The following is a 16596-nucleotide window of genomic DNA, read 5'->3' on the forward strand; positions in this document are numbered from 1 at the left end:
AAAAAACAAGTACACAAAATGGCCACTACCATTGAACTGGAAAAGGGACTATGTTCCTTTTCGGATGACCACGCCCAATGAGAACATGTTCCAAAATGGCCAACTTCAAAGGACAAGGAACCCAGTCCCCAGTCCCCTTACTATTTCAATGGCGGCGGCAATACAGAAGAAGCTCAGGGACTGGAGTGCAATGTTCCGGTCCCGCAGGTAAGTGGAGGGGTCGAAGGGGAATCCGGTCATTTAAGAGGGGGGGTGGTGGCGAGGCAACAGGGAGATGCTCCCTGTTGCCATCCCACATAAGAAAGAAAATAAATGAATGAAAAAGCCCCACCCGGGTAGGGCCTTGGGAGGCTGGAACAGTGGGCGGGGATTGTGTATGTATGAGAATGCTATGCAGCACAGAACCTACCACCACGAATGTCCAACATTTATCTGGAAATAATTAGCACAGAGTCCCTAACCATTGAAAGCCTGACATTTTTGAGAATGAAAGCCCGATAAAGTCCAAAAGATAACATATAAAAGTTTGGATATAGAGAGAGAGAAGAGGGGGAAAATTAAGAGGTGCATAAAGAAAGAAAAGTGATTCACTCATGGGTACATGGAGAGGGGAATAAATATAAGCAGAGAGATTGGTCGAGAAAGGAAGAGAGTGGTAGAGAGTGAGAGAGATGGTCAGAATAGAGGAATTTGAAATAAGGTGAAACAAAGCCAAAGCATATATATTTACAAAGATAAGGGCAGAGGGGCAGTGATCTGAAACATTCATTTTTAGCACCGCGGATGTTCTGTCATTACACACTGCCCCAGGTCCATGCATGCAGTGCTGTAGACAGCACAAAGAATGCAGCAATACTTATATTGTAAAAACTATTACCAGAAGTAAAACACTTGTATTTAGCAATTGCAGATTTGTACAATTGCCTTCGATTTGATAGATAGACACTAATTGTGTTGAAAGCTACATGAATGGGGCATGGAGAAGGACCTAATGAATATGTTAATGGCCCTTTGGACTGAGGCGAAGCTGAGAGTGAGATTGAGTAAGAGTGGAGAAGTATCAGAAAAGATTGTGATGTTGAAGGGCCTCAAAAAGGGTTGTGCTTTGGCAGCAACGCTCTTTCACCACTTATTTGCAGACCTCTCAAAGTGCCTACTGACTTAAAAGCATCTAAATTGTATCCAGTGATATTAACAAATTGAAAATAACGAGACACATTTTAAACGAACCCAAAAACCTGAAAAATACTGAATATGTGAAAAATAATATGTATGGGAGTTGGGTAAAGGATTAGAATGGGTGGGGTGGGGGTTGAGGTGGGGTAATTAACTGAGCGAATCATGGCTCTTGGGTGGGACCCCCAAATAAAAAGAAATACAAAAAAGAAAATATACAAAGTTTAACATATGCGGATGATTTGTTAATTATACATAACACAAAATTGGATTGCAATGATCTCTGGATTGTGTTCATAATTATTCATTTTTAAATGGTTTAAGGGTCAAGGAGTCACAATCACTAATCATGTGCTTTGGGGGCCTGGAAGAATTCAATACTCTTGTTAACTGGGGAAACAATAATACAAATAAGTCTATTATGAAGTCACCTAACTTCTCCTGGGAATTACCATAGCATTGACCTGGGGGTTGAGTTTCACTAACTGGTGAATATTGAACCCCAGAAGTTATGAGGAAGATATCCTATTAACTTGACCCTGCACTGCAGCATATGACAGGAGACAGCCCAATGTCACAGCACAAACGAGTCCGATGGGTCCAGTCCTCTCTCACTGCACTGGACGATCACTAAAGACAACCCCTCTAAACTTGAACCCTGAACAAAACCTCTTTTGTACTCATCAGACTAATGAGATAACCTCCCCTACCAATCTGAAAGAGACTAAATGTTTCACCAGCAATTAACCAAACACCCGGTACTAAAAGTACAGACTTTCCTTGGGGAATACATTCCTACATCCTCAGTGCAGGTAGCATGTAAAGTGCTACTGTTGCTAGGTCACCCAGTGCTTCAAAGGAGGTATCTTCACAAGTTAGTTGAAACTGCAATGCACACAGTGGATCTGATTATACATTGTTTCCCAAAATCAATGATATTTGTGATGCCATCTTTAATGTCCTGGGTGTTAGTCTTAGCAGTGGATGGTGGTGGTGGAAGTTATGGTTGCTTAGCTTACCATAACTGGTGAATTTCAAGGGTTTTTCGTTTTTACTTGGAACCATAACGTCCGGTTAACAATGTTTTTTTGTGTGAATTTCATAGGTTTTTAGTAGCGCAACTTAACCATAACGTCCCTTTAACAAAGTTTTTTTACTGAATATACACTTTCATCGTGTGAATTTGGGAGATGTTTACTAGGATTCCCTTACTTTATATACATGTAACATAGAACATACAGAACCCCCTTGCTAATGGTTTTTGAAGGCCACAGACTATGCGTATGTCTGCGGATGGGTGCAGACGACATCAACACTACCCAAACACTCAGGGGGTATTTGAAATTGTTCTATCATACCATATAAAAATTGCACACGTTTAAAAAGCAGCACATAAACACATTATAAGTAATAATAAATAAGCAGTGGAACCTACACGTATAACACATCAACCATTCATTTAAATACCATATATAATGAAATGGATTATACCATAACAAAATAGAAATGCCTCCAACATAATTACCTCACAGAAACTGCAGAGCTAGGAGCGACAGTACACAAACTCAACACAACGAATACAAATTTCCAGAAACTAGTAAGTAAACTTAATTTGTCTTATTTATTTGTAGACTTTTTGTATGAGCTACAGACCAATTAATGTATTGGTGTGTTTCACACAGAAATGTGCAGTACTTTGGAGTGGCTCGAGGAGAATTTTCCGCGTGACGAAGTGTCGGAAGATAGTGATAATAATGGTACACACTTCTATGCATAAGCAAATTAATAGTCAGTACTTTATGTGTACGTAACATATATATATTTATTTTTAACAGACCATGCAAAGATTGAAGAAATTCCATCAAAAGAGACAATGCAGGACACCTTGCAAGGCATAGGATAGAAAGTGGACATGCTGAAAGACAATTTTAATGGTTTAAGGCAATTTGTGGAGTATGTCAAAGGAAAATTTAGATACCACTGTCCTACCTGTACCTGTCCCACCTCTCCATGTCCCAGTGAAGTATCCCCAAACCCTCACGAAGAACATAAACATTTAAACGAAACTTCCATCCCTTCATCCCCTCACAATAATCCTCTACAAAACCCTAATTCCCCTATATTTGTTTATGTTTCTGCTTCCCCTCTCCTTCTTAATTGCTGTATATGTGTGTAATAATATAAATGTTATGTTAGTTTTAATGAAATTGTTTGTGTCTATTTTTTTTTTTTTAAAACAGTTCAAATGTCCGCGGACAGCACGCCTGTCTGGCCTGTCCGTAATTAACAAAATATGCATGTCCTAAAGACACTACACCTATCCGTACCATTCGCAACCAAGATGAAACTGTCTTACAATACACCAGCTGTCCGGTATGTCCGTAAATCAACAAAATGGGGGTGTCCTAAGGACACTATATCTCTCCGTAGCATTCGCAACCAAGATGAAACTGTCCGTAGAACAGGTGCGGTGGCCGCGATGTTCTTAGTGAAACAAAATGGAGGTGTCCTAAGGACACTATACCTGGCCGTAAAGTCCGCAGAACAGCTACGCACATGCGCACCATACCTGTAAGTCCTGCGAACATTGCACCTGTCCGTAACTGTCCGCCTCACTTGTGTCACACTTTTAATTAGTTTCAGGACCTGAACACTGTCCATAGAACACCTGCGTGCATGCGCACGACTGTTCCTGTGCATTTGTTGTCCTGCGGATACCCATTCCCTTCGCAGGCGTGTTCACAATGTCATCATGTGCCCGCACCCACGATGAGCGTGTGTCCTAATTTGCGCACTTTGTCCGCTTCCCCAACATTTTAAAAGAACGTATGCAGACAATCCAAATTATTGTACAGTAAAAAATCACCATTTCACATGTCCCAGACAATGGCCCTAGCTTTCCACATGTTTTTGGAACTTTTTCATCACTTTTCAGTAATCGATATGGTCACAAGGCGCACCCCTCCACTCCTATAAAGGCCACACCCCAGAGCTCATCTTCATTGTACTTCTGGCTATTGGAGATTGATTTTTGCTGCCTTTAGTGCTCTAGCGGAGATTACCTCAACAACCCTAATGGCATCCATGGCTGCTGTTGCTACATCAGTCTCAGCACCACCCCAAAACCCTCCACCACCACCACCTCCCCAAGAGCCTGCAGAGAGGAATACGCATGAGGATGTAGAGAACAAGGATGAAGAGGATGAAGAGAATGAGGTCGAGGAACACCCTACTACCAACACTCGCCGGGAGTCGTGGGTGTGGGTGTTGTTTACCGTTCATGGTAATGTACAGAAAGCATGTGCGAACAAGGTCACCTGTAACCAGTGCAATTTGGTGCTGAGTCGTGGGAGACGTGGTTCGTACAGCTTTGGTATGACGTCCATGAAGAGACACCTAACTTCGTTCCACGGTGTGGACATTTGCAAGGTTGTACCATGTAAAGAACGTAGTAGGTTGAGTTCCTCCGCAGCATCCTCGGTTTCCGATCCTCTCACCACAAGAGACACTCCTGTGGGAGAGCACATCCCTCCTGCCGCTTCACGGGCCATTTGCAATGCTGTTGACCCTTACCATTCGAGGGTCACAATATTGTGTATGTACTGCGACGCAGTACTCTGCAGGGGGGAGAGTCTTCAAAGTCCTTTCGAGACTACGGTCAAGGAGCACCAGAAGAGCTGCTCCCTACCTAAATAAGGCCCACCCTACATCTTCATCTCTCCACCTGCCCTTTCTTATCCCCGTGGTTGGTGTCCCTTCCTTAACCTCCTTTGCCCTCCTCTCCTAGTGTGTCGGGTGTAGAAAAAGCCACAAAAAAATGTAAAACAACAAAAAGTTTTTAAAAAAAGGCTATTTTCAGAGCCGCCTTTCTCAGTTTAAAAATAGAACTATCAAGTAAACGGTGCAGGCCACCACGCATTTTTTAAAAGTCCACGGACAGTCCTAGGACAGATACAATTTCGGGGGGCAACCCTAGCAAAATCAATGCACTTTTCTCTGGGAGTAAGTGGTGGCTCTGAAAAGAGCCTTTTGGTGGTGTTTTGTGTGTGTCAAAAACTTGGATTCGTCAACATGTAATGCAAAATAGATGACTATACTTCCAAAAAAGGTTGCAATGTATTTTGGACATTTCATATAAAAATCTGATTGCCAGCATATGTAAGATGGACTCCATCTCTGTGAAAAATGGTTGTACTGCGAAACATAATATTTTCATTGTGTAAAGACGACATGCCAAAATCTCTTAGAAAGGCACAAACAGCCTTATTGACATTGCGCCTTGCTATCTCCATTTGGGGACCAAATGAAGAAGAACGCACCCACATTTGTCTTTGCGCAATACGTGAAAAAATTACTTGGCAATTTGGAAACATGTCCATGACCTTCTCAAGTCCTTCCTTCATTGCAAATTGCAAAGAAATTCCGGACACATGTCCTAAACGGTTGCCTCCACAATGAATTATAATTATGTCAGGATGACGCTCTGTCTGTAAAGTAGCACAGAGAGGTACCAAGTCCAGCCACTTCATTTCACGCACTCCATGCAAGTGCACTTCCACATTAGGGAATCCAAGATCTGTAGATATACCGCAACGTTCTGCATGCACCTTCAACCAATGTATCCATGAGTCTCCCAAAATCCAGATAATCTGTTTCTGAGCACACACAGCCATAGCTGTCTGTTCTCCTCTCAGGAAAAAGACGTCCTCACTAAATCTCTCTGTACACAACACACCCACTGAACTTTACTGACCAATCCCTAGCTCCGCTCATTTTCATTTGCATGCCTCTCCACCCCAGAATCTCTGTATGTAATACGCGCTGTCCGCAGACTACCGCCATGTCCACGGACATGTAGAATATCTGACATGGTGAATGTACATTTAAATAGTGTTCCCCATTTTCATTTTAAGGTGGGCTCTGAAAAGATCCTTTTTTTTGCAGATACCTGACAGACACCGGTTATTTTGTATTTTTTGGGGTGTTTTTTCTTCTTAGTTTACTCCTAAAATCTTCACATAACCTGTTCCAAAGCAACCCTTACATTCCAAAAAAAACATGGCATTTCCCAAAAAAAGATAAAGAAACACCAGCTGCTTCAAAATAAGCCACATTACTCGAAACAATGTTCTCGTGGCTACAGAAAAACATACCAGCTCTTAGCATGAAAGCATGCATGCCGCGATTGATTGCACACCTAGCAATGTTTTGATCAGGACAAAAACCAGACCTGTTGTCCCATTTTGCTCTACGTACTAATGCAGAGAAAATTACTTTCGCAGTTGGAAAGATGTTGATTACTGCTTGAACAAACTGTTCCAAATCTCCCAACAACATAGCCCAAATGGAAAGCACCATAGTCCAAAACAACCACATGGGGACTGTTCATCCTACACATATCTCTGCAAACTTGCAGAATTGCCTCTATATTGCAGTCAGTCGCAGCGCTTCACACCACCTCCACTCCGAGCACCAACACCCTGACTGTCTCCACCTCTGCCATCTTCACTACACACACTCTCTTTCTACACAAATCAACAACATCAACATCTGATTGGCTGATCCCTACAGTCCCCTTTCCATGCTGAATTTGCTGTAAAACCCCATATGTGGCACGCCCTAGCCGCGGACAGGCGTGGTGTCCTCGTGGCACATAACTCTTAGCTAGCCCTTCTACCCTTTCCACATCACTCGCAAATCCATTCCCTCATTGGACACAGCTAAGCAGTCACACAACCATCCACCAATCACAGCCAAGACCTCTACATCTAACTCCATCATCAGAGTTCCGCACTTCAAAAGTACTGTTTATCACTCTGAATACAAGTGTCGTATCATTGGAAAGCACGAACTACAAAAACTACTGTGCAAGACTCGAAGATTTCTACTTACAGCTCCATGCATATCCACATGCATGATTACAAAGTACAGGTATGCATATTTTATTCAGAGTACATGTACAACTCTTAACATTCCATATAAACAAAGTAATGCCACTAAATCTGCATAGCCAATACATACATGCCAACGCTCCCGCTTTAAGTGCGAGACTCCTGATTTTTCAGTGAAAAATTACACTATTTTTTACTATCTCCCCCATAACCTATACATACATGCCAACCCTCCCAATTTATGTGCAAAACTCGATTGTTCATTAAAAAATATCAGAATTGTTTACTGTTTCCCACCTAAATTAATGCTAATCCCAATGCGAGCGTATGAGAAAAAAAAACATTCCAATTGCTGTGGTGAAATCTCCCTCTCAGGTGCTCCTGATTGTTCGCATGTCTAGTTATATTATGAAATTATTCAAATTTTGGCCATCTGGTATAATGAACTATCACTTCCAAACCTCTCTGCTATCTACAACACAGCAGCAAAACAACAAGGGAATTTTATTAACTTATAATTCTACTCATTTGCGGAATTTTATTAACTTATAATTCTACTCATTTGCGAAGCAGGTTTGAACTAACATACTGCAAATAACATATAAAGGCTGCACATAGTCAAATGAAATGCATGCATACACTATGTTCAGATATGAAACAAGAATACTACCACAAACGCATAAAAATCAACATGTACATTAACATCAGTGCTATAAACAAACAAAATTACTAACTTCTTCCTTTTACAATTGCAGTGAAGACCACTCTCCTGAAAATCAACAGCATCTAAACTGCAAACAACATTTCCGGAGAAGCCTGCTCTTTCCACAAAAAAAAGTAAGTACATTACTACTTTTATAGTCTTACTGTTCCTCAAAGAGACTGTGTGGTTAATTCATGTAATTTGAGCACCAAAAAAACATTGATTTCTGAATCATTCTGCCCACAAATCCCCATTAATTAAACAAAGATTAACATGCAGAATGGCACACAAATCCCCGTTTTTTTGGAACACAAATAACATACTCAAGCCTTAGAATGTTAGTATTACAAAACAAATAACTGTTTTAATTTTATAGCATTAGGTTTACTATTAATGCTTCTCCCGCCACTAGCTCACTTTCGACTCTCATCTGAAGCACAGTGTAGTAACATACAAACAGGAAAATAGCCTCCCCAACTCATTGTAACTGTGCAATGCACATTCACACACCACCACAAACATCTTCCCCATCAAACTCATACACGTATGCACACAGCACACATACATTGTAAAACAGACAACCCATACATTCTTTTTTTTTAACAGACCCCAAAAAATGCCTACCAAAAAGCAAGTCCGTTGGAAGCAACGCAGAAATAGAACAAATGGAAATAAAAGTGTCCAAAGTAAGCATCCATCTCTACCAGAGTTTGTACAAAATGTTCAAACAAAACAAGTAATGCGTAATTTAGTGAAACAAAAGAAGCTTCAACTACAGAAACTTTGCCTCCTCTATCAAAATTTGGCACGAAACAGAAAATACTTAACAAGAATTTGGCTACCACTACTGGTAACACTGCTCCTATAAATCCTCACATACTAGCAAGAAACCATAGTAAAAAAAAGTATTTTAGTGAAAATGTTCCGCCACAGGGCGCTTGAGAATCTAACAAGAAGAGGAGCAAAATCATCCACAACCCTTATGACCTACCGTGGAAAAGTAATCCTAGAAGCTCTTGTAGACAGTGTAATCCTTCTCAAAAACAAGTTATTTATTTTAGTTTTAAACAGGATTAAATCACTAACAAAACTAAGTACTAAACTACAAAAGAAACATCTCAATAAACGGAATGTCAACAAAAATAACTTCTTAAATATCTGTGGAGGTGAATGGAGTCACACGACGACCACAGAACCACATTTTAATAAAGAAGCATACAAACAAAACCAAACAATCACAATTGCCATCCAGAGCAGTGGACGAGGATATGAAAAAATCAATAATACCATCATGGAACAAGAAACACTGCTTACAAAAGTATCCTCAGAAAACTCAGAGTTACCTCTCCATTCGACTGAACCAGAACGTCCAGTATACAAATGGCCGTGCACGTCAATGTGTAACATTCCCAACAAATCTTTCAAATCTTTATGCCAGTTCCTCAATCAGTATGGAAAAGTTAAGACAAAATCAAAATGAAAGTGGTGCAAAATATGGATACCTGTCCAGTACGCAAATACACACGACTACAAGGACATTCATTAGCCTGCATTTCAGGACCTATTTGCAAAAGCACCTTCCATAATATCAAAATGATATCAACACATCATTCAAATGTAAGAAATCTAGTGTACAAAGTGTATTATGCTAAAAGTCCAGCTTTAGAACTAGCCAATTTAAATAACACTCTTCTGCATGGTGCACCCAAATACCTACAAGAAGAAATCGACCGTATCCAGAGAAAATATTTTGGAAGTGAAAGCCACTTACAAAATTCAATAGCTTTAGAAAAGACTAGCAACAATTCTGCACATGGCAACCTTCTATTACACACATACAAAAAAGAAATACTAAAATTTAAAAGTACATCCGCTGAAGTACCAAACCATGTGTGTGTGTGTTGCCGCAGAACTTTTTACAAAAGTAACACAAAAACTATAGATGTAACATACAAAATACAAGACAATGAAGAATGCAAATGGTTTGAACTAGCTCTCTACCTTTTAGCAGAAAACAAATACGAAATAAGTGAACCCTTAATATGTTGCAGTTACTGCACTGCAAAACCTGACAACAACCAAACTCCTTCACGTGCTATCACAAATAACTTGGAATTCCCACTACCAAAAACCCTGCAACAACTCAATTTGTATGAGAGCATCATAATTCAAACAGTACACCCATTTCAAGCAATTATTTGCCTTCAACCAAAAACAGCAAAATTACCTCCCTCTGAATTGGTGAATGGCATTCGTTGCAAAGTAGTTTATTTACCATTAGATCTGACAGAAAATTTGCAAACTCTAGGAGTGCAACATCCAATAGAGCAATCTTTAATTGTCTTAGTAAATGGTGTACCAACAAAAGACAAAAAATGTTGGCAACAACTCGTGGACTTACATAAAGTTAGACAAGCCTTGCAATATCTGAAAGACAATAATGAATACTACAAAGACATAAATATTGAAGAAAGTTTAAGGGAAACAACTGAAATAATTCAAGAGTCATCAGAAACTGGTCAATTTGAACTTCTGGATCCTGCTGCAGTATTCCCTCTTTTTGACCATTATTCTATTCATCCTTTGCCCTCTAATGACAGTATAGATGATGCACTAGAAACTTACCAAATGCGACAAACCAAAGGTTCACCAATGAGCATATAGTAAAAAAGTATAGAAGCACATGCTTTTCCTGTACTATTTCCTACTGGCAAAGGAGGAAAGTACGATGATAGACAGTTAACAGCATCAGAATACCGCTCGTTACAAATGTATTCTGAAGATCCCAGATTTAGACAAAATATAAATTTAGACAAAATATAAATAAATATACTCTATGAAAGTAAACTAGCAACCCTATGTTACGGAGTTGCACACATATTGAAATCGGGAACCCACTTTCAAAATATGTCAGCTACGCAATTAATACAAAAAGTGCAAGAAAAAGATGACGTTTTACAATCAAGCATGACAAATCTGTTTGCAAACATGTGTGGTACGAAAGAGTACTGGTTCCGACGTCACGGAGATGTATGTTGTATGATCAGAAACCTTGGACCACCCACTTGGTTTGTTACATTAAGTTGTGCAGAATATGCATGGGAGGATTTACATAATTTATTACACATATTAAACAAAAACAAAACCAATATACATATACTAACACCTGGAGAACTTTGCTCTCTAGATCCTGTTAATGTTTCAAGATATTTTCACCATCGTTTCATTGCTATGCTACACTTTATTTGTAATAAAACAGTTTGTCCAATCGGAAAAGTGCAACACTTCTTTTGGAGAAAAGAATACCAAGCCAGAGGAGCACCACATATCCACATGGTTTTATGGATTATAGATGCTCCTAAATTTGGTCAGGACAGTGATACCACTGTTTTGCAGTTCATCCAGAAATATGTCACTTGTGAAATCCCATCACAAACGACACATAGTGACCATCATGGACAAATTGTACAATTTCAAAGTCACAAATGTGGCAAATATTGTCATCGCAAATACAAAAACAAAGGGAAATACTACACCAAATGCTGTGTTGGTTTCCCTAGACCAGTTACAGAAACAGGTGAAGTGAACAACTTCATGTCTTCAGTTCGACATAGTGTTAAAGGTAAATCACTTAAGAACATGTATTACATAAAAAGAACAGACGAAGCAAAATATATCAATGATTACAATGTACTCATTGCTCTCTTATGGAATGCAAACAGATGTGCAGTACATTGCAGACAATCCCACTGCAGTTGCATGATATGTTACAGCTTACTTAACAAAAGCCGAAAAAAAGAGCTTCAAGACCTCTGGAATGACCTAACATTAGACAAAACTCTATCTCAGAAATTGTATAGCCTAGCCATAAAAATGCTCTCTCATAGAGAATGTGGCACCTATGAAGCTGCAGATCATTTAATTCTATGGGAAATCTGAAAATATAGTATGGCTAAGTCTTGGTCCTTCTAAATCTAGAAAAAGGGTTCTCAAATCATATGATGACATAGAAAAAATAGCACGAAATGATCCCAAAAGCCAAGACATTATGAAACACAATTTACTAGACACATATTACCCAAACAGGAGTACCACTTTGGAAACCATGTGTCTATACCACATAGCCCAAAACTTTGCATACAAAAATAATATAAAACCTGATGAAAACAAAGGTAGATATAGAGTGACAGATTGTGAAGGCAGCTTAGTTAAACTTACCAAATGAAGCTTAATTAATCATGTCAAATTGTCATTAAAAACTCCTCAACAGAAAGAACTATATTACATGTCCCTGATACAACTTTTTAAACCATGGAGAAAAGAAGAAGAGATATTAGATAACTATGACTGCTATGAAGACGCTTTCAAAGCAAATGAAAGCACTATCACTGATGTGAACTTTACGCAGTACAAAACTATGTTTCACAATGAACAGCAACATGAAGAAGAACTCCAGGCCCAACTAGATAAGGACACTTCTGACAGTAGTCAACCTTCTGTAACAGGAAGCCAAGAACAACTAGGACAGCCACTAATAGCAACTGAGGCAGAATTAGCAATGCCAGAAGTAGAAAACACCATATGTCACTTTGAAGAAGATACAGAAGACTTAACTGTACTACAATCAAAAGTTAACAAAGACCAGCGCACCATTTTTGAAGCAGTAACAAGACAAATTGCACATGGTGTACAACACGAAAATAAATAATGTAGCTGCCAAAATTACAAACCTATACTGCTATACGTCAGTGGTGAAGCTGGTTCAGGCAAAACATTCTTAATCAAAATCATCAGCAAGTTCCTTCAACAACTGACAAACAACAAACTGTCAGCTGTTGTAACTGCCCCCAAAGGTTTGGTTGCCTACAACATAGGCAGTGTCACTTTGCACCGATTACTACTCCTTCCAGTAGAACACCAAAACAAATTAGACTATTCCAAACTTTCTACAAAAGCTGCAATGGAACTACTTAGAGTATTAAAACAAATGAAAATGCTACTAACAGATGAAGTGAGCATGGTCTCCAACCTAATGTTGGCTTTGATTCACCTCAGACTGCAAGAAGTACTCCAAACAAACTACGAAGAACTCTTTGGAGGAAAACACATTATTGTTTTTGGAGATCTTCTGCAATTGACACCAGTGAAAGGTGAACCTATTTTTAAAACCTTAGGACACACACTGTGCCGTAAAACTGTTGGCAGCATAGGAAATGTCAACCTTTGGCAACATTTCCAATACAGAGAATTAACAGAAAACATGCGTCAATCTGCAGACCTCACTTACACCAACATTTTAAAAAAGTATTAGAGTTAGTTTACTATCTCAAGAAGCACAAGCAATATTGAAAACCCAGCATATCCTTTCACTTTATGGCGATTACGCATGTGCTACTGATGTTATGGAACAATTAGCGCACACAAATGTCAATTGTATGGCCTTAATGGCAACTCTTGCAAGCTGTTCCAAATTCAATGAAACAATGTTAAAAAAAGAAATGCAACCAATAATTCAAATTTGCTCCACAGACAAACTGGACGTACATGGTGTGACACTACCCATGTGTCAACAAGCCACAACAAGACTAAATACCTTAGAAAATTCAATCTGCAACACAGCTGAGTTGGAAAAAATATTAAAATTATCCTTAAATTGTAGAGTAATGCTTAAATGTAACCTTGACGTGGAGCAAGGACTAGTTAATGGAGCACTGGGTACAGTTGTTGGCTTTCAAACATACCCACGTGACAACAACATTCAGTTTGTCAATATTCTCTTTGGCAAACTTTCAGAAGTAAAAAGGAGAGGGCGCTCAACAGCTTGATTCCTTCTCTTCAAAGACATCTATGTGCATAGAGAACCATTTTCTCTAACTCTTGCATATGCTGGACCATTCATAAACCCCAAGGTCTTACCCTAGACAAAGCATTGATAGATATTGGGAACCATGTCTTTAAAGAAGGCATGAGCTACTTAGTGCTATCACTGTTACGTACACTTGGCAGTCTATTTCTAATCAACTTTGATGAAAGTAAAGTAAACGCTGATATTCCTTGCATTTTAGAATACAATAGACTACGTTCACTGTACACCCCATCTCAAATCATATCCTGTTCCACAAAAAGGAAAATGCTGTAAAAGAAAACTAATTCAAACAGAAATGCAACAGGATCTGACTGCAAATCCTTCAAAGAGAGCAAAAGAAGCTAATACTCATCTATTACCACAACCAAAGAAGAACCTATTATTGAAAGTAACTCAGGTACTTCTTCAAAGAAGCAACACAAACTCCGATAAAATGACTCGGACACAGAACTATCTGGTCCATTCAAATTTTCAAATGTAACTGGTGTAAGTTGCTACGCAAATGTAGCAATGAATATTCTATTTCAATTGCCACCAATTGTTAACAACATTTACTTACACAGTACAGACAAATTGTGTTTGCAAATGTTAGTCCTTCATAGAAACGCAACAAATAATCCTGACAACATGCATAGTGTTCACGGAATAAGACAAGAATTGGACTACTGTGTTGGAATGGCGAGGTTCACTATAACTCACAAGAAGATCCACAAGAATTTCTAATGCACTTACTACAAGTATTTGAAAACAAAAACATACCAATACATGAAATCTTCCCGATTTCATACATGTGGAAACATACATGCACTCTCTGCAACAATGTGACACAGGAAAAAATCCCTAATGAACACTTTGTGTATGTATCCATACCTAATTGTGAAAGCATCCATTCCATTTCAACAACTTGTACAAAATGCAAACTATTGCAGATTATGAACTATCTGCAATTCAGATAATCGTTCCACCTTACTAATACAAACACATAGTAACTACTTAATACTAATACTTCTACGTTACAATGCAGATGGTACCAAAAACATCTGCAAGCTGACTGGATTCACACACGGTCAAGTGTCACTTGGTAAGAAAACCTTCACAACAATAGGTAGAATCTACCACACAGGAGTCAAAACCAATGCAGGTCATTACACTGCATATATTAAAAAGAAATGTGGATGGTTCGAATGTAATGATAGTACCATTACTCTAAAGCAGAGATTAACAGCAAATCTTACAAACGCTTATTTAATCTTCTTAAAGCCAACATTTTATAACTAATCTGTACTTCAACATTAACAAAAATGCAATTAAAATACTATAAACAGTTAGAATACGCCAACAAGTATCTAACTGCCCATGAGTGTATAACAACCACACAGATAAATGAATACCACTGAATTGTAACAAAAAATACACAGTTAGAATATGCCAACAGGTATCTAACTGTTTAAAACATCTGCAACAAGCCAACATATAGAACATAAACCAGAATCAACAAGTGAACACTCAAAGTAAACAAATAAATAGTTTGTAGCATAGCAAAGAAAGTTTTTTTTTAATCCAACAAGGATTTTTTTCCCCCAGTCCCAATGATTTGAACAACAAACACAGAAACTGAGCAAAATGCACAGTACACTGGTTTGTAAACTAAATATGAGAGCCAAAAACAAGCTAAAATGTCTATTATGCAATATAATAAGTCTTTATAAAATACAAACACTAACATGGTCTTTTCTTTTATCACAGAAATTGAAAAAGAATATTTCCTCCAAGTACTAAAGTCATGTAAAAAATATATCGAATCTCAACAAATGAAACAGTAAGTATAATTTCACACATTTCATACATATTTGAATCTATACATGTGATCTATGGCTGGAATATGGTTCAGTGGCTGTGGCCAGGGCCTGGCCACAACCACTGCAGCATATCACACCCATTGTGGCTTATAACCTCAGCCTTCCAACTTTGGTCTTGGGTGCATGGCCTCTGTCCTGGACACAACAAATGCAGTATATAAAATCCATGGTAGCTTATAACTTCAGGGCTTATAACTTTGGTCTTGGGTGCATGGCCTTCAGCCATGCACCCATCTTCACTGCTTATAACTGCACTGCTTATAACTTTGGTCTCGTGTGCCTTTGGCCATGCATCGAAGACTCTAGGTCCTGGCCACAACCACCGCAGCATAGCACACCCATAGTGGCTTATAACTTCAGTACTTATAACTTTGTTCTTGGGTGCATGCCCTTCGGCCATGCACCCAAGACTCTAGGTCCTGGCCACAACCACCGCAGCATAGCACACCCATGGTGGCTTATAACTTCAGTACTTATAACTTTGTTCTTGGGTGCATGCCCTTCGGCCATGCACCCAAGACTCTAGGTCCTGGACACAACCACCGCAGTATATGAAACCCATGGTGGCTTATAAGTTCAGTGCTTATAACTTAAGTGCTTATAACTTCGGTCTTAGGTGCATTGGCCATGCACCCAATACTCTAGGCCCTGCCCACAACCACCTGATGGATATTGAATTCTATGAGTATGTCTATGGGTGTGATATGCTGCGGTGGTTGTGGCCAGGGCCTAGAATCTTGGGTATATGGCCTACAGCCTACGGCCTGCGGCCATGCACCCAAGACTCTAGGCCCTGGCCACAACCACTGCAGCATATCAGAACCATGGTGGCGTATAACTCATTGTCACACCCATAGAATGAAACATTTTAACTGTGGCATATACTCAATTTGCACCCACGACTCTAGGCCCTGCCCACAACCACCTCATAGATATTCGATTCTATGGGTGTGATGTATGTGTGTGATATGCTGCAGTGGTTGTGGCCAGGGCCTAGAGTCTTGGGTGCATGGCCAATGGCCTACGGCCTGCGGACATGCACCCAAGACTCTAGACCCTGGCCACAACCACTGCAGCATATCACACCCATGGTGGCTTATA

The sequence above is a fragment of the Ambystoma mexicanum genome, chromosome 6p (assembly GCF_040938575.1).
Source record: "Ambystoma mexicanum isolate Mex_15411 chromosome 6p, UKY_AmexF1_1, whole genome shotgun sequence".
Classification (NCBI taxonomy): domain Eukaryota; kingdom Metazoa; phylum Chordata; class Amphibia; order Caudata; family Ambystomatidae; genus Ambystoma; species Ambystoma mexicanum.